The sequence below is a fragment of the Lontra canadensis genome, unplaced genomic scaffold (genome assembly GCF_010015895.1).
Source record: "Lontra canadensis isolate GAN:19392208 unplaced genomic scaffold, GSC_riverotter_1.0 scaffold91, whole genome shotgun sequence".
NCBI lineage: Eukaryota > Metazoa > Chordata > Mammalia > Carnivora > Mustelidae > Lontra > Lontra canadensis.
The window spans coordinates 1,137,815-1,157,562 of NW_022631085.1; the positions used below are offsets into that span (position 1 = coordinate 1,137,815).

Below are 19,748 nucleotides of genomic sequence, written 5' to 3' on the forward strand. Positions count from 1 at the left end.
TTTTATCTCTTCCTTACTACCATAAGGAAGTAATTAGGTTGATTTTTTTTTTTTTAATCCCAGAGAGTAAGGTGGAGTGAAAAGAGCCCATCTTTTCCTGTATTCACCAAAGCATTCTTCCACAACATTATGCTCCACTAGACACCCTCAAGCAGGAACAGCCCCGGGGGCAACATTCAGACTTTATAAGTTAACTCCATGATTATGACCGCTGGGGCCTTCCAGAGATAAAGGACAGGCAGCGTGGAACCAGCCCACATTTCACAGCAAGCTGACTTGGGTCCTTACTTTAGTGCTCTACAACTCTACCCGTCTGAGGCTCTATGATTCTATCCTTTTGAACCTCAATTTTCCCCATCCTCATCTACAAAATGGGGACAATATACTCTACCTCCACTGGGTTTAATAGCTCCCAGAACTGTCATCCCTGGGGCAACTTGTGGAATGCCTGGATTACAAAATCCTGCCCATCAAGCAGTACGGAGCCTAGCCAACTCAGAGTCCAAAGCAAAAGGACAAGCCAGGCAGGGGCGCCTGGGTGGCTCAGTGGGTTGAGCCTCTGCCTTCAGCTCAGGTCATGATCTCAGGGTCCTGGGACCGGGTCCTGCATGGGACTCTCTGCTCACTAGGGAGCCTGCTTCCCCTTCTCTCTCTGCCTGCCTCTCTCCCTGTGATCTCTCTCTGTCAAATAAATTAATAAAATCTTTAAAAAAAGGGGGGGGCGTATAGCTCAGTGGTAGAGCATTTGACTGCAAAAGGACAAATCAATAATTCTCATGTAGGTATAAGTCAGGGTCCCTCAACCTCAGCACTATTGCCATTTTGGGTGAGATACACTGTGTTGTGGGGGCTCTCTTGAGTATTAGAGGATGTTTAGCAGTGTCCCCAGCTTCCCTTCGTTAGGTACCAGTAGGACATTCCCCATCACCAACCCCACAAGCTGTGGGCAACCAAAAATAAGTCCAGGAATGGACAAGTATCCTCTGGGAGGTAAAATCACCCCCAGTTGAGAACCACTGCTGTGAATGATATAGTGTGTCACAAACTTTGGATAATATCTCCCAATTCCCATTGACAAGACAAGGAAATCAGCACCTCAGCAATTTCCTCTAGGAAAATTTTTCTGCCCCTCCATTTCCCCACTTCTAGAAACTATACCGTATTTTTACATATTGAGCCCCTCCTGCAGATCAGGGAACTGAAGCTCAGAAAGCAACCTGTAAAAGTCCCAGAGCTGGGAATTACTCCAAGACAATAATCTGAATCCAGGTCTAGCCAGAATAACTACTATGTAACTGTCCCTGCCACCTGAAACCCTCCTCCCAAAGGCCTCATCAGCTGCAGTGGGTAATGCACTGAAGCAGAGGGCCTTGGGCCTTCTTTATACAACAAAAGCCTCCCAGTAACGGCCTCTTTGATACTAGATGGAGACTAGGATACCAGGTGACACTTCTCCCTCTGCACTGAGTGTAGGGAGTTTCTCAGGAATGTTCCAGATAGCAAACAGGGGCCTAGCTACACAGAAGGCAAGTAAGCTCCTTGGTCTCCTCCTCCCTCCCCTGCCACTTCCACTCTCCCCTCTGCCTCCTGTAAATGAACATGACTGCTATACCATCCACTTTACTCTTGCAGGGAAAGTCACAGCATTCACTGCAGCGAGTGTTTGCTGAGTGTCTGCTAAGTCCCAGGCACTGTTCTGAGTGTTTTAGGTTTATTTGATCCAGAAGAAAACCATGTGGGGTAGTGATCATTATTGTCCCCATTTTCTAGATAAGGAAACTGAGACCCAGAAGAGCAATAACTTGCCATATTCACTCTACGAGGGGATGATGGAACTTGAATGTCAAGAACACGCAGACTTTATGATCAACAGACCCAGGTTCAGATGCTGACTCCTCTACCAGGCACCCAGGTAACATCCAGCAAGTTACCTAACCTCCCTGAACCTCAGTCTCCTCATCAGTAGTATGGAGCTAGCAGGTATTGTTGTAAGAATAACAACTAATATGTGCTTCTCATCCACTCATCAAGTGTTTACCGAGCATCTACTGTATGCCAAGCACTGGGGCTAGATGTGCAAACAAAACAGAAGGATCCTACCCTTGTGGCACTCTAGTAGGATACACTTATGTGTGCTAATTCAGTTAATCCTCACAATAACCCCTCACAATTACATCATTATACGCATTGCACAGATAAGGACAAGGGGTCTCAGAAGCAGCTTTCCCCCACCTCCCTTCAACCTTCTAGGAAATAGTGGGACCTGGATTAGACATTAAGCCCTGTCTCTGGAGCTCCACTTCTTGGATTCAAATTCTGCTGTTTCCATCTAATTGCTGCAGACAAGTTACTTAACCTGTCTGAGCCCAAATCTCTTCATGGGTAAAAGGGAACTGGAAGGCACTATCTCAGGAGACTGTCTCGGGGTAAAAATGGATATCTAACATTCAAGAAGTGCTTCTTGTGTCCCCAGCACACACAAGGCTCACAGAAACACTAGAAAAGGGGTCTTATTTTGAGTCCCTTTTTACGGAGGAGAACACAGAAGCCCAGAGAAGGTGAGTACCTTGCCCAGAGGTGCAGAGTGCCTAACAGTGCAATTCCAAAGCGAGCTCTGAATCATGACCCGGCAGCCCAGCACGGTTCCATGAGTGCCAGATAATTGGGTGCAATTATTTTTTTCCCCTACACAGGGCGGCGGATTGTGCGCACTCTTAAGAGGCTTTCTTAACACAATAGGTCAGCTCGATGCTGAGGTCTGAATCCTCCCATTCTGAGATTCCAGGCCCAGGGTGGTTCTCCCCACCCATTTCTTATACCCCATCCCGGCTCGCTCCCCCCACCACAGGGCCACAACCCAGTCACCCCAAGTTGGGGACAAACCCTGCTGGAATGCCTGGCTCTGCCCACTGATCCCCTCTCTCGGAGCCAAAGCCACTGAATCTTGGTAGATACCTGGGAAGACGGTCCCAGAGCTGGCCCCGAGACCTGGCGAACCTGCCCTACCTCCAGTCGGTTTTCACGTCCCCAGAGCCTGGAGCTCTGGCCGCTGCTGCGTCTGCTTGCCTGCGAGGCACAGCGACAATCCTGGCTGGGGCAGCAGGTAGCTAGGCTGCGTGTCCGGACTTCCTGCCTGGAGGGGAGATCGCTTTCCTGGAATCTAGCCAAGTTCCTGCAAGTGCTGGGTTAGTACACCTGTTGGCATTGGAGACCTCTATTCATGGTCCCAGGTCTGCGTTCATTGTTTCCTTCCATCCAGCAAACCTTCCCAAGCTCCCACTGGCTGCCACATGCCGGCACCCAAAAGTTCCCAAGGGCCACAGGCTAGGGTTGCACTCTCCAAAACATTGGCCACTAGCCACATGCGGTTATGCAGCACTTGAAATTGTGGCACCAATGTACTGAGATGTTTTTAAGACATAGGATTAGGGGCACCTGGGTGGCTCAGTCGTTAAACGTCTGCCTTTGGCTCAGGGTCCTGGAATGGAGCCCTGCTTTGGGCTCTCTGTTCTGCAGGGAGCCTGCTTCTCCCTCTCTCACTCCTTCTTGCTGTGTTCCCTCTCTCGCTGTATTTTAAATACATAAAATTCTTAAAAAAAAAAAAAAAAAGGGGGGGGGGTGCCTGGGTGGCTCAGTGGGTTAAAGCCTCTGCCTTCAGCTCAGGTCATGATCTCAGTGTCCTGGGATCAAGCCCCGCATCGGGGTCTATGTTCAGCGGGGAGCCTGCTTCCCCCTCTCTCTCTGCCTGCCTTTCTGCCTACTTGTGATCTCTGTCTAATAAATAAATAAAATCGTTAAAAAAAAAAAAAGACATAGATTTAAAAAAATCCACAACACATTTTTCAAACTCATTAAGAAGTTTTAAAATGGGGGTACCTGGCTGGCTCAGTCAGTTGAATAACTACCTTCAGCTCTGGTCATGACCTCCGGGTCCTAGATCAAGTTCCCTTCTCAGCGGGGAGCCTGCTTCTCCCTCTGCTGCTCCCTCTGCTTGTGCTCTCTCTAATGAATAAATAAAATATTTTTTTAAAAGAAGAAGTTTTAAAATGATTGCATGTTAAAATGATTAATATTTTGGATACAGATAGTTAAATAAAATATATTATTACAGTTATTTTCTCCTTTTCTAAAATACAGCTACTAGAAACTTTAAAATTATGTGTCTCCTATTATACTTCCATTGGATACTGCTGGTTTGGGGCAGGAACCCATAGGATGTTCCTCCAATATCTCTCCCAGTTCTCTTCTGGAATTTATTCAGCCCCTCCTTATTTCCTCCAGGAAACATTTGGGGAAGACTGGTGGGAACCAGGCACGGTGCTAGTGTTGGTTTGCAAATTCAGGAGCTTCCCATGTGTAATTTGAAATTGGCCCTGTACACAGAGGGCAAAGAAAGAGACCACATCAGACTGATAGGTGGCAGGTTTAATAAGCAAGGAAACATATACAAGGCTTGTCATGGGCAGTTGCAAGACAAGTAGATCCCTATACCTGTCTTCTAGAATCTTAAAAGTTTATAGAGAAGCCTTAATAGGGTTTAGTCATGCATCAAGTCCAGATATTTTCAACACCTTACTCTCTCAAGTTTGCATTCTTGAAAGCAGCTCCAACTGTGGAAACAGTAGGCAGAATGTACATACCAAAGACAGAGGAGAGGGTGAGAAGCCAGCGTTGTGCAGGGCCAGCTCAAGGGCCAACTAATGTCCATGTCCTCTCCATGATATCCTCCAACAGCTAGACTTGGGGGAATGGGATGGTAAGTAAAAAGACACTGCCAGTGACCTCGGAGATAATCAGGTCAGGTCGGGTGGGAGAGGTCTATTAAATAAAATGAACAATGAGTAGAAAAGCCAACCTTAGGAATGGGGGTAAATATTTGCAAACTATATATCTGATAAAGAGTTAATATCCAGAATATATAAAGAATTTCTACAACTCTTGGGATGCCTGGGTGGTTCAGTTTGTTAAGCGGCTGCCTTCAGCTCAGGTTGTGATCCCAGGGTTCTGGGATCAAGTCCTATATCTGACTCCGGGCTCAGCAGAGAGCTTGCTTCTCCCTCCCACTCTGCCTGCTGCTCTCCCTGCTTGTATTCTCCCTCTCTGTTAAATGAATAAATAAAACCTTAAAAAAAATCCTTAAAAAAAAAATTTTCTACAACCCAACAACAAACAACAAAAATAACTAGATTTTAAAATGGCCAAAGGACTTGAATAGACATTTCTCCAAAGAAGACATATGAATGGCCAAAAAGTACATAAAAAGATGCTCAACATCATTAGTCATAAGAGAAATGCAATTCAAAACTACAATGAGCTATCTCGTCATATCTATTAAGATTGCCACTATCATGGGCGCCTGGGTGGCTCAGTGGGTTAAGCCTCTGCCTTCGGCTCAGGTCATGATCCCAGGGTCCTGGGATTGAGCCCCACATCGGGCTCTCTGCTCAGCAGGGGGCCTGCTTCCTCCTCTCTCTGCCTGCCTCTCTGCCTACTTGTGATCTCGGTCTGTCAAATAACTAAATAAAAATCTTAAAAAAAAAAAAAAAAAGATTGCCACTATCAAAACAACAGAAAATAGCCAAGTATTGGACGGGTTGTAGAGAAATTGAAGCCCTTGGGCAATGTTGGTGGGGATGTAAATTGGTGCAGCCATCATGGAAAAACAGTTCCTTAAATAATTAAAAACAGAAGTACCATCTGATCCAGCAAATCCACTTCTGAGTACACATCCAAAAGCATTCAAAGCAGGATCTCAAAGAGATATTGTACATTCGTGTTCATTGCAGCATATCTGCCATAGCCAAGAGGCAGAAGGAACCCAAATATCCATCAACAGAAGACTAGATAAAGAAAATATGAGTTGGGGACGCCTGGGTGGTTCAGTGGGTTAAAGCCTCTGCCTTCGGCTCAGGTCATGATCCCAGGGACTTGGGATCGAGCCCCGCATCGGGCTCTCTGCTCAGCAGGGAGCCTGCTTCCTCCTCTCTCTCTCTGCCTGCCTCTCTGCCTACTTGTGATCTATCAAATAAATAAATAAAATCTTTAAAAAAAAAAAAAAAGAAAGAAAATATGAGTTCAGGGGCACGTGGGTGGCTCAGTGGGTTAAGGCTTCTGCCTTCAGCTCAGGTCATGATCCCAGGGTCCTGGGATCAAGCCCCACATCAGGCTCCCTGCTAGGTGGGGAGCCTGCTTCCCCCTCTCTGCCTACTTGTGATCTCTCTGTCAAATAAATAAATAAATAAAATCTTAAAAAAAAAAAAAAAAGAAGGAAGTTTTGATACATGCTACAACATGGATGAATGAACTTTGAGGACATTATGCTAAGTGAAACCAGCCAGTTAAAAAAGGGCAAATTGCATATCATTCCACTCATATGAAATACCTAAAGTAGTCAAACTCATGAAAACAGAGAGTAGAAAGGGTGTGGGAAGGGCCAGGGGGAATTAGTGTTTTTCTGGTACAGAGTTTCGATTTTGCAAGATGAAAAAGTTCTAAAGATCTGTTGCATGACAGAGTGAACGTACTTAACACAACAGAGCTGTGCTCTTAAAAGGATGACGACGGTCTCTTGCTGATTCCTGTAGCCCGTTTCCTCAACACTCAAGTTACATCCGTACCTTGTTCCCAGCCTGGGTCCTCTCCCTAATCTTTCCTGCTTATTTTTGCCCCAAAGCACTCATGCTCTGACACATTACAGGTGCGAGCGTATCTCCTCTGCCTCCCTCCACCAGAATGGAAGCTTTATGAGGGTAAGGACTTGTGCCTGCTCTGTTGTCTGACTGTTGAATTCCCAGTGCCCAGGACAGAGGGTGTCCCATAGTGGGCACTCGATATTTGGTGAATGAGTACAGTCATGGGACTAAGAGTAAGAAAGGAGAAGGAAGCAGACCAACCCACAAATTCAGTGAGACTCTGCAGCCCCTGATTGTTTCCTCACCACCATCAGCATCCTCAACTTCGTCAGCATACCTCCTCCGCATGTTTACAATTTGCAAAGCACGTTCACACCCGTGTCACATGTGCTACCTATACAACTCCAGGAGAGGGATATTAGAGAAGAGTCACACTCTCTCCAGACCCCGATTTTTCATGGAAAAACAGAAAAAAACTGCTGAGCCTTGCCCACAGCAAATTTACCCAGCAGTGAAAGAGCTGTGATTTAACCACGACTTCTGACTCTGAGTCCAAGAGTCTTGACCTCAAGCAAAAAGGCTGTATGTGCAGTGGTTAGATGTATGAGCTGTGGAGTTCGGACAAACACGACTTTGAAACTTGCCTCTACAGCTTCCTAGCTGTGCTGTGTGATGTTGGGAAAGTTGCTAGCCTTCTCTGTGACTCCCATTCTCTCAATCATCAAGGAAGGATAATGATAGTATCCCCTGCATGGGATTGTTCTGAGGGTTGAATGAGAAAAGATTTGGTATGTCATGATTAGCCAGCTTTATTTTCTTTAAGGATTTATTTATTCATTTATTTATTTAGAGAGAGTACTCACATGAGTAGGGGGAGGGGCAAGAGGGAGAGACAGAATCTCAGCAGACTCCTGGCTCAGTGAGGAGCCATGCAGGTGTAAGAACCTATTTAGCCAGAGCGATTCCATCTGGTTAAACAGTGACTTTGTTGTTTATACAGTAAAACTTAAACTGTCCCTGTCCCCCCCTCTCCCCAGGGGACTGACTTAAAAACAAGTCCCGAAAACCAGTCCCAGGTAACAAAGCCCAAAAACCCAACCCAAGGGTGGGTCAGGCCAGGTGGAGGTATCCAATCAGTGGGGGTGCATACTGTCTCCCTAGCTACCAAGGAGTATGGGCCCTGCCCTTTGGGCGCCTTTTGGGTGCCAATTCTGACCAAGGTGATAGGCTAGTTCAAATATCTACTATAGGGTAAACTGTAATTCAGTTGGTCACTTATGTGTGACCTAGCACGACTGTGCAGCTTTCTGTTACAATCTCATTGACCACCTGTGCGCAGCCAGGCCCAACCACATGGCCTTTGCCCTTAAAAGCTAGTCTGTAAGGCAGAGAGAGGTCGCCTCCTTGCAAGGAGCGGCCCCGGCTGGTCCGTTTGATTCTCGATGCTTGGCGCGAAAATAAAGCTTTGCTTGACCTTCGCTTTCTATCAGTCTCGCTCCTTTGATTATGGACCCAACAGAGGCTGGATCTCACTACCCTAAGATCATGATCTGAGCCAAAATCAAGAGTCAGGAGCTTAACTGACTGAGCCACCCAGGCACCGCATGATTAACCAGTTTAAAAATATACTTTTGGGGGCACCTGGATGGCTCAGTGGGTTAAGCCTCTACCTTTGGCTCAGGTCACGATCTCAGGATCCTAAGATAGACCCCTGTGTCAGGCTCTGCACTGGGTGTGGAACTTGCTTAAGATTCTCTCTCCCTCTGCCCCTCCTCCCTAAAAATAATAATACTTTAAAAAATATGAATATGTTAGTTTGTGTTCATTCAAACACTTTTGCAAGCGGCCCCCAACTCTGCCCAAATTTCTCTAGCTAACTTGATGGGGAGGCAATGGAAAGTATGATGCCATCCATTTTAAAGGTGTTGAAACCAAGGCTCTTGGTCACGAAATGGCTCTGACTTGGTGCTTTTGGGAGGAGAATGGTGGTGAAAATTCCATAGCAACCAGAAGGCAACCTCCCCAGAGGCAGAGCAGAGTTGTTGCCACCCCCTGGAGCACTCATTATACTCATGACACAATTTTATTCTGCCATCTCCTGAGAGGATGGTGTTTACACCCTGCAGGGATATTTGTAATTAATACAAAGGTGCCTCTGGAACCTCTGTTTGCCTGCACAGCCCAAGGGCGGCCATGCACTCACACCTGCTCACTTGCGCCCTCTTGTGGCAAGTTCCGCACTCTGTGCCGTGCCAGCAAACGTCGCTAAACTAGACTGAGTACCTCAGGCTAAGAGCCCGCCTGGCACCTGACATCATGGATGACCACATTTAACATCTCCATGAGGTGGCTCTACAAATATGGAGACTGAAGGAGAGAGAGTAATACAAAGAAAAGAAACTTTGACCAATGTCACTCCACTAATAAGCATCAGAGCCAACATTTGAATCCAGACCTGAAGGACTTTCCCCAACACTGCATTTCTGATTTGAAAGTAGGTTAAGCCTACTGAGCTATTTGGGGATCAAACTTTGTCACGACTCCATTATTCCATCCCATATGAAATCGCAAATTATGAGAACATGCCCCAAGCCCTTCAGAAAAAAAGAAAAAAAGAAAAAGAAAAAAAAAAAGTCAGTTCTTGGGGAATGGGGTGGGACTAAAGACTGTCATCTAAATGCGTTGACATAACATGCATCATTCCCAAGATAAACCAATTTCTAAATCACTCACCCGTATATACAGTAGAATCTCAATTATTGAACACTAGTATAACACACCTATAAATTAGGATAAAGTGCTCAGAAGAATATCAACTGAATAGTGGTTACTCCTAGGGAGGGAAACAGGATAGTGTATGAACAAGGGTGATACTTTTTATTCTTCCTGTTTCTACGTCATTAGGAACAAGCATATGTTATACATATTCCTGTAAAGCTGAACAAGCATATTGTTTGTATAAATTTAAAAACAGGGGCGCCTGGGTGGCTCAGTGGGTTAAAGCCTCTGCCTTCAGCTCAGGTCATGATCCCAGGGTCCTGGGATCGAGCCCCACATCGGGCTCTCTGCTCAGCGGGGAGCCTGCTTCCCCCTCTCTCTCTGCCTGCCTCTCTGCCTACTTGTGATCTCTGTCAAATAAATAAATAAAATCTTAAAAAATAAATAAATAAATAAATAAAATAAATTTAAAAACAATTTTTAAAATTGTTTTAGGGGCACCTGAGTGGCTCAGTTGGTTAAGTGCCCAACTCTTAATTTTGACTCAGGTCATGATCTCAGGGTCGTGAGATCAAGCCCTCCATCGGGCTTCAAAGTGTGCATGAAGCCTTCCTGGGATTCTCTCTCCTTTTCCCCTGATTTTTTCTCTAAGAAAAAGAAAACACACACACACATACAAAAGATACTAAAATTGTTTTAAAAAGCACTATTAAACTGAAAATCCCACAGGTGATTCTGAGGGGCCTCCTAGGTTAAAGATGGAAAGATGGAAAGATAATTAATGCCTTAAAAATTGTGAGAGTGATATGGAGTTGAAGAAAAGGAAACACCTACCCTATGGGCCAATAATACCAAAAGCTAAAATTTATAGGCACTTACTGTATGCAGAGCATTGGTCTGGAGTCCTTTCCATGTATTAATGCATTTCTTTCCCACAACAACCCTGTGAGTTAGGTACTCGTGGTAACCAGGCTACCACCATCACAAGATGGCTGTCAGTGATCTTCATTCCATGGTATTCACACCCCTGTATATTTTCTTCCCACATTCAATAGTACTGATCTGTATAACCAGTAAGATATTGTAGAAATGACAGTAGGTGACCTTCAAGGCTAGGTCCTAAAAGATATTGCCACTTCTGCCTTTCACTCTCTCTCTTGAATCACCAACTCTGGGAGAAGACAGTCGCCATGTTGTGAGGATACTCAAGCTGACCTGGGAGAGGCCCACAAGGATCATGAATGGCATTTACTTTCATGCTTCTTATTCTTCTTTACTCTCCTTTTCCTTTAATTTTAATTTGTCCCATCTTTTTTTTTTTTTTTTTTTTTTTTAAAGACACTGGCATTTTTGAAACGTCCCAGCCAGTTGCCTCCCGGGAATGTCCCATGGTTTGGATTTGCCTCTATTCCCCCTGAATAGATCCAGTTAGCCGAGAGGTTGTATCAGGTGAGGTGATTTATTGACCCACGTCTCCTCTCCAACTGGGAGCTCACGAGTTTCTCTCATGCACAGATAATGTTTGTTTCTTGCTGAAGACCACAAATCACTCTGGTGTTTGACTTTTTTTTTTTTGAAATTGCAAAGATGCGATTGGCCCAAATCTTGACACTGAGAAAGGACCCTAAAGAAGAATCCTAAATGTTAACAAAAGGAATATAATTTACAGATATTAGCAGAGTTAGGGGGTTCCGAGAAAAAGCAAGATGAGACATAGCATTTGTGATGCAGCACTTGGCTTGGAACCCCAGCTATTTTCTGTGATCTACGCCTTACTGATATTACTTGGTCTGGCATACTTCTTGCAAAACTTCCTAGGAGGTGTTAGGAAAAGGAAATGCAAAAACTTCAGTGGTTAAGGATTTTAAGGGAACAAAGGGAATGCAAAACGTAACAGTCTCTACCAGGCCAGGAAGAAAACCTAACCATATGAGGCATAAATCAAAGGCAGAACTCCCAGTGCTGTTTCAGAAGTAGATTGACCTAACACACATTCTCCAGTTTTTCTGCAGGCTTGAAACCCTGTCCCATGGGGTTAATGAGGTTAAAACTGCCACCAGCAGTACCCCCATGGATCCTGCTTTTTCTGGACAGAAACCCTAACCTTATCAGGTAGAGGCAAACAAGGAGAGCTCCAACCAGCCTGGACCAGTTTGAGCTTGACCACTGTCTCACTCCAACCAGACTGGACCAGTTTGAGCTTGACCAGTGTCCCACAGTGACCTCTACCTCATTATAATATTAAAATCTCCACCCCAGGGGTGCCTGGGTAGCTCAGTCAGTTTAGCCTCTGCTTAAGCCTCAGGACATGATCCCAAGGTTTTGGGATCAAGCCTGGAGTTGGGCTCCCTGCTCAGCGGGGAATCTGCTTCTTCTTCTCCCTCTGTCCTCCCTCCGCTTATGCTCACCCGCGTTTTCTATCAATAAATAAAATCTAAAAAAATTTTTAAAATCTCCACCAAAGGAGGAACACAGGCTTTAGGAACACAACATAGGACACGTGTATAGGCATGTTTTCTAAGCACGCCTGCACCAACTTTTGCCCGCCTTTACATGCATGACAAGACTCTCCTTTCTGAATATTTATCCCGACCCTGAATAAAAGAAACCTACTCACCCCCACCTGGGGAATTACTGCTTTGCAAGTTATTCACCATGATGTCCTTATTTTCTACAAATAAAGTTTCCTCTGTGTGACAACTCCACTTGGTGTCGTCTCTACCCATAACTCACCAAGGAACGAACTTCTCACCAGCTAGACCCCAAGACCTGACTTGTAGGGTCCACCTGCCTGTACTCACTAGACATTTTCTTGCATTTTTCCTTAAGGTCTTCATTCGGGTTTGCCTCTTACCTCAGGTGAATGAAACCCAAAACCAACCCTCAGGGGAGGGCAACAGCCCTGAGGAGACCTCCCGCCGCCCAGCCCACCCAAACCCTTTGACCTAAACCCCATACGAGCCTGCACAGACTGACGGGAAACGACCCACCGTTACCTTTACCTGGTTATAATACTAAAATCCCCGCCCCAGGAGGAGCTCAAGCCTCGCTCACATCACGTAGGACGTCTGTATAGTCTTGTTTCCTTAAGGCGCATGCGCAATTTTTTTTAAAGCGCATGCGCAATCTTAAACCCACTTCTACGTCCAAAGACCAAGGCTTTCCCGATCATAAAATATTCATCCTAATCCTAAACCCAAGATACACATTCGCCTGGCCTTGGAGGGTCCCAGCTTTGTGATCTCCTCATCTGCTGCAAATAAAGGTTTCTCTTTGCCACGACTCCCTTGGCGCTGTTTCTGTGACTCCCCAAGGAGCGGACTCGTGGTGGTTTGGTTACAGAGCAACAACGCAAGCAAGTTAAAACGGTCCAAATGTGGTGCTTTCAAATTCCCAAATTCGAGAAAATTAAGAAAATGATTCCATTTGAAATTGCACCCAGAGGAGTAAAATACGGAAAAACAAAGTTGGCCTAGAAAGTAAAATTCCCAAACTCCCCCATCTCAACAAGGCAAACAAACTTAACATCACCAACAGCAGAACAATCTGACAAACTTAACATCGCCGATACGGGGCAATCTGACGTCATGGGCCTCTTGGCGTGTTGGACTGTGAAGTATATACAAAGCAGTAACATTTTTCCTGTACACTTTGGGAACAAACTGGGGGTCACCAGTTTTTGTTTTGTTGTTGTTTTTTTTTTCACATGGCCAACAGTAGACAAAATTACATAAAAAGAAGAAAATAACATTACCATTTACTAACCTAAACATTTAATGAAACAACTTTAGTGTTTTTAACAAACATTTACAAACCACTTACTCTGGACCAGGCACTGTTCTAAGTGCTTTATAGAAATGACCTCCTTAGGTCATTCCAAGAAACAACTGGGACAAGGATTGGGGGAAGTAGGGGAGGGTGGAGGAGAGAGATACTCTCAGGTGTCAACCCTGTACTTGCAACCCTGGGTATTTCCTTAAATATTGCCCCCAGACCTCTTGCCTGCCTTACTCTAGTCCCAGAACTGAGTTGGCAGTAGATACTGCCATTAGAATCACTTGACAGATGAGAAGACAGCACAGAAAGGTTTAGCAACTTGCCTCAGGTCACACAGCTAGGGTGTGGCAGAGGGAGCCGTTGAACCCAAGCTGTCTGGTTCCACAGCCCATGCTCTTAGCTACCTTTCCCTGCTGACAGGACATTTCAACATGAAAAAGGATAACACAGCAGAATAAAACAGTCCTTCCCAAAAAAGAAAGTTTTGCAACTTGACACACAGATGCACAGGTGGACCTAGGGGTTTATAATAAATAAAAATGTAATGTAGCAATTGTCCCGTGCTCCACAGCTTAGTGGTGTGAGCAAAACAAGCTGAGAGGGTGATTTTTTTACTACCCTGTCACTGAAGGGGCCACTGTCAGCTCTAACAGCTGGTTTTTAGGCTTGTGAGCAGCCCCAGGGGAAAATGCTCTATCTTTGTTAGGATTCAGCTTCTGGCCTAAGGGGATTGAAACTGGGTCCTCCCAAGGTGAGGGGGGATGGTCTGTGCTTTGTGGGAAAACGAGGCAGTGGTTTAAGGCTGCAGTCCAAGAAGGGACTGGAGGCAGGAAGGAAGTATGTTCCAGACGGGCCCTTGGTCCATCTCTGAACCCCCTGGGAGGGGACAGGCCAGAGAGGATGTGCATGGAGGCCCGACTGCAAACACTAAGGTCTTTAAAGTAGCCCCTGGGCTCTCTCCAGCAGGGAGGGAACCTTTGCTAAGAGCCCTTTGCTGGCCGCCAAGAGCCTGGAAAACTAGAAGTGGGCTTAGCCTCTCTTGACCTCAGAGGGCTTTGACCTTTTCTGAATTACCTTGCAGTTTGCCCTAAAATTACTTTTCATGTCTGCAACCAAAGAAGTATTGTATTTAAAAATCATGGAGCAGGGCGCCTGGGTGGCTCAGTGGGTTAAGCTGCTGCCTTCGGCTCGGGTCATGATCTCAGGGTCCTGGGATCGAGTTCCACATTGGGCTCTCTGCTCAGCAGGGAGCCTGCTTCCCTCTCTCTCTCTGCCTGCCTCTCTGTCTACTTGTGATCTCTCTGTGTCAAATAAATAAATAAATCTTAAAAAAAAAAAATCATGGAGCAATTTATACCAGAAAGGAAGAGAGAATCCCCTCCCTCACCCATTATTTTTCACATTTCCAGAAAACATTTCATCAGGAGCTGACTAGAGTTTGGAGCCCCCTTTCTAATCCTCAAATGAACTTTAGGAACCCAACTTACGCAAACAGCTGGAGTCACGGAGTTTCTCCTGTGCGCCTGCCCGTCTAAACATGTGGAATCTATCAGTGACCATGGACATACCAGGATCCCTGCCTTTGTGGGACTTTCCTTTTACGGAGGGAGACACACAGTAAATGGAAAAGTCAGTTGTACATTATATTAGAAGGTAATGACTGACGTGGAAAAAAAAAAAAAAAGAAGTCATACAAAGCAGGGATAGACTGTTGCAGACAGCCTCTGCAATGACTGTTGTGGACGGCAGGAGGATGAAGGGTAACAGCAGTGGGATGCCCAGGGAGGTCTGTTTGTACAACAACGACAACAGGACAACGACCAACATGAAGAACATGGTTGAGGCGGCAAAAAATTTACTTTTTGTTTTGTTTTGAGAGAGAGAGAGCATGTGTGGGGGAGCAGGGGGCAAGCAGAAGGAGAGGGAGAACTTTTTTTTTTTTTAAGATTTTATTTATTTATTTGACAGATTGAGAACAAGCAGGGGGAGCAGCAGGCAGAGGGAGAGGAAAAATTAGGCAAGAAGACAGTTGGGAGCTTGGGGGATCCTGGATGGTTCAGTTGGTTAAGCATCTGCCTTCAGCTCACACTGTGATCTCCGGGTCTCCTGCTTTTCTCTCTCTCTCTCTCTCTCTCCCTCTTCCCTGTCCCACTGTTCTCTCTCTCAAATAAATAAATAAAATCTTAAAAAAAAAAAATACAGTGGGAGGGGCGCCTGGGTGGTTCAGTTGTTAGGTGTCTGCCTTCCGCTCAAGTTATGATCCCAGGATCTAGGGATCAAACCCCAAGTGTGGCTATCTGCTCAGCAGGAAGCCTGCTTCTTCCTCTCTTCTCCCTCTCCCCTTGCTTGTGTTCCCTCTCCCTCTCTCTCTGTCAAATAAATAACTAAAATCTTAAAAAAAAAAAAAAAAAAGACAGTGGGAGCTTCCTGGAGAAATGTTACACACTGCCTGTCTCAATTATTTGTCAGTCAGCTGCAGGTTATAAGTAGACATCTAATTTTATCTATATTTCCTTCTGCCTTTGTTTCCCACATCAGTGATGACCCAAGTACCCTGAACAGCTTTGATTTTCTGAAATAGTGAATAACTCTTGACGGAAATAGAGGCTAGATGATATACACTCTCAATGTACACTGTAGATGGGCACCTGGGTGGTTCAGTGGGTTAAAACCTCTGCCTTTGGCTCAGGTCATGATCTCAGAGTCCTGGGATCGAGCCCCGCATCAGGCTCTCTGCTCAGCGGGGAGCCTGCTTCCCTCTCTCTGTCTCTGCCTGCCTCTCTGCCTACTTGTGATCTTTCTTTCTCTGTCAAATAAACAAAATCTTTGAAAAAAAAAATGTACACCATAGCTATGTTCCTGGAAAATTCAATACAGGTTCAAATCAAACAAAAATCCTGGCTGTTTGTCAGACAGAGTCTGGTTCTTGGCTCAGATCATTAGAAAAGGTTTTAACCTGCTTGCATGTCTGCTTAGATCTTGGGTGGTTTGTGTTTCAGGAAACAGGATGTTCATTGTGTGGGATGGGACCCATCAGCTCATTGCTAGGGAGGAACATGGCTTTCACCTTTGAATTAAGTTCCTAGCATTCCCTGTAACTGCTAACCTGCCTCCCCACATTTCCAAAGTGCCCCCTGGGTGGTGGGTATCATCCCAGGTTAAGAACCACTGCGCTAATCCATTTATTTTGCAAATGTGAACTCTAAGGGCTCCGTGGTGAAATGGTTTGTCTGTGACCACACAGTCAAACCAGTACAACTACGTTAGTATTACCGGTTGTAGCAATGATAAAAATTATATGTTCAACAACTTCTTGTTTTTCTGTTAAGAGTTTGACCCAAAAGAGGGGCACCTGGGTGGCTCAGTGGGTTAAGCCTCTGCCTTCGGCTCAGGTCATGATCTCAGGGTCTACCCCCTCCCCCCCCACCTCTCTGCCTACCTCTCTGCCTCCTTGTGATCTTTGTCAAATAAATAAATAAATAAATAAATAATCTTTAAAAAATAAAAATAATCACTTTCATTTCTCAGTTATGAGTGCAATTTTGTAGAGAAGCTGGAAAATACAGAAAAGCGATAAAAAAAAAAAAGACTTCTATGGTCATCCCCTAGAGATAACTACTGCTAACCTCTTGGTGTGATTGATTCCATCTCTTCCTGGGGTTCAGCAACACACTGCCCACTACCCTTCCAGTAAATTCAGTAAATTCCCATTATCCCTTAAGAGAATCTTAGTGCGTGAGAGGAGATGCAACATGGGGGTTAAGGGGATAGGAGAAGAGTAGATGAAACAAGATGAGATTGGGAGGGAGACAAACCATAAGTGACTCTTAATCTCACAAAACAAACTGAGGGTTGCTGGGGGGAGGGGGGATGGGAGGGGGGGTGGGGTTCTGGACATTGGGGAGGGTATGTGCTATGGTGAGTGCTGTGAAGTGTGTAAACCTGGCGATTCACAGACCTGTACCCCTGGGGATAAAAATATATGTTTATAAAAAATAAAATTAAAAAAAAAAAGAATCTTAGTGCGCTATCACTGCTGCCAAGTAAAAGCAAATCAGCCTATACAATGTTTTAAAATGAGTGAAAAAGGGGGCGCCTGGGTGGCTCAGTGACCTGCCTTCGGCTCGGGTCATGATCTCAGAGTCCTGGGATTGAGCCCCACATCGGGCTCTCTGCTCAGCAGGGAGCCTGCTCCCTCCTCTCTCTCTACGTGCCTCTCTGCCTACTTGTAATCTCTGTCTGTCAAATAAATAAATAAAATCTTTTTTTTAAAAATGAGTGAAAAAGAAAAAAAAACCCAACCAAATGAGTAAAAAGGCAAACAAAGCAATGGCAATCTCAAATTACCCATGAGAATTCAAAGCAGCAAAGACATTGGTTAATTCTTTTTGCATAAATGAACTAAAATGATATGCTTTATTTGATGCATCTATCTGATGAAGTTCTAGAACCTAGGTGAGGTTCGGTGGGCTGAGGTCCGGAGCCGATGACCAAGAAAGAATTCTTGAGACATCTTTGGTGCAAAATGGTGGTTTATTAAAGCACGGGGACAGGACCCGTGGGCAGGAAGAGCTGCTGCCCCGGGTTGTGAGGGACTGCAGGTTAGGTACCTTGCGGTTGGGGGGAAGGGGATGGGAAGAGAGGTTTCAATGGAACTTTCATATGCTAAAGAGGGCCTACAAGGTGCCAGGAGACCACTGTTGTCTTTTAGCAAGCCATTAACATCAAGATAGTTGGGAGATTCCTGTCTTGCAGGATTGTGATCTCTGCAAGTTAACTATTTGTTTTTTGCTTCTGGCAGTCAGTGGTGCCTGAGGAATGTTACAGACATTACCAAGAGAAGCCGGTGGAGAGGGGGTGCAAGGTGCCAGCTTTTGCTTTGTCCTCAGCCAGCCTCCTGCTCTCTCATCATATCAATACGTAAAATTCTCTCCTTTTTCCGATTTTGGTAGTTATATGAGTCTTTGCTAATTATATGAGTCTTAGTTATATGAGTCTTTGTCCGATTTTGCTAGTTATATGGGTCTTAACACGGCCAAGCTACTATATAAACATTTACTTACAGAGTTACAATTTACAAAGCATTTCTGTTCTAGGCAACTTGTGGAATGACAACTGGTGGGGGCAGGAGGCTGTTTTGCAAGGCAGTAATGATGAGGGAGCAGAAGGCAAATTGAGGACAGACAAAACACAAGCTGACACACCACAACCCAGGGAGGATATGTGTGACATTCCTAAGGCACTCCCCACTGCCCTAAAACTACGGGAAGGGTCAAATGTTGAACTGATAAAGATCAGATTCCGGCGAGTCTCGAGTCTCCATACATTTACCAAGGTCTTAGTGATTTTTTAAAAAATTTATTTATTTATTTGTTAGAATGAGAGAGAGAGCACAGTCAGGCAGAGTGGCAGGCAGAGGCAGAGGGAGAACCTGGCTCCCAATGGGGCAAGGAGCCCGATGCGGGACTCGAATCCAGGATACTGGGATCGTGACCTGAGCCGAAGGCAGCCATTCAACCGACTGAGCCACCCAGGTGTCCCGTCTTAGTGATTTTTTAACAAGATTTTTTTTATTTATTTGAGAGAGAGAGAGCGAGCGTGTGCATGTGGAGAGCAAATGCTTGTGTGAGCAGGGGAGGGACAAAAGCAGACTCTTCACTGAGCAGGGAGCTCTAAGTGGGGCCCGATCCCAGGACCCCAAGATCATGATCCGAGGCAAAGGCAGCTGTTACCCTAACTGAGCCACCAAGGTGCTCTGTCTCTGTGATTTACAAGAAGAAAGTCTTCTCATCAATAGCCTAACTTCTAGAGAACCTGAGCTAGGCAAAGTATAAGACTCCTCAAGGAAACTCCCAAGGGTCCTATTGTTAGTGCCTTACTAGAAGGAAAAGCAACCTGAACTTGGCAAATACCCGGCCTCCCTTATCCTGTAAATCTTCGTTAGCATATCAAAGTCCTTTTGAAAATCTCCCTTTTTCATTACCTCCCCCAATGCCCACGTATATAATCAGGCATTCCTCACAACCCCTGTGCAGCAGCGCTTTCTGCCCCTAGGTCCTGTTCCCCGGGTTTTTAAAAAACACTTTTTTTTGCACCAAGGAGGTTTCAAAAATCCTTCCTTGGCCTGCTCCAGGCCTCACCAACATTCCCAAACGACATCAGTAGGATGCCCAAGTGTTGTAGGATTTCTCTGCCTTTAGTGCTCACGGTTCTTGGTCACCCCACTTCAAAGAATGAAGACGTAGACCAGAGGAAGAGTGGTGGGCAGAAAAGCAAAGTTTATTCAATAATTGTATAAAGCTTCTGGGAGGGGGCAGGGCAGGCCAGAGGGTGGCCCCTGGAGTTTCTAAGTTTAGGGGATTTTATGAGATCTTTCATAGAACTACCTTAAGCAATCAGGGGGTGCTGAGCCCTGCTAATCAGGGCTTTGGTCATGCATGTCTACCTACTAGATTACTGTCAACATGCTGATGGTCCTTTTTTGTTGACATCTAGGGGCTTATGTCTTAACTGCCCCTTGCCCATGATATTGACAAATGCTTTGGGATTAACTGCCTTATTTTAGGACATCTTACAGAAGTCATTTCCACCAAGGCTGCAAAGCAGAAGGCTGTGCGGTCC

At 45.3% G+C, this 19,748-nt stretch overlaps 1 protein-coding gene across 2 annotated transcripts in view; it reads right to left on the bottom strand.

Annotated features, from left to right (window-relative positions):
* Positions 1-3,075, bottom strand: part of TMC5 (transmembrane channel like 5) — a 73,515-nt gene extending 70,440 nt beyond the window's left edge. For both annotated transcript variants that reach the window (XM_032836193.1, XM_032836191.1), the window contains exon 1: positions 3,007-3,075. The gene's annotated coding sequence lies outside the window, so the exon portion shown is untranslated. The remainder of the gene's footprint in view (positions 1-3,006) is intronic.
* Positions 3,076-19,748: the final 16,673 nt, after the last annotated feature.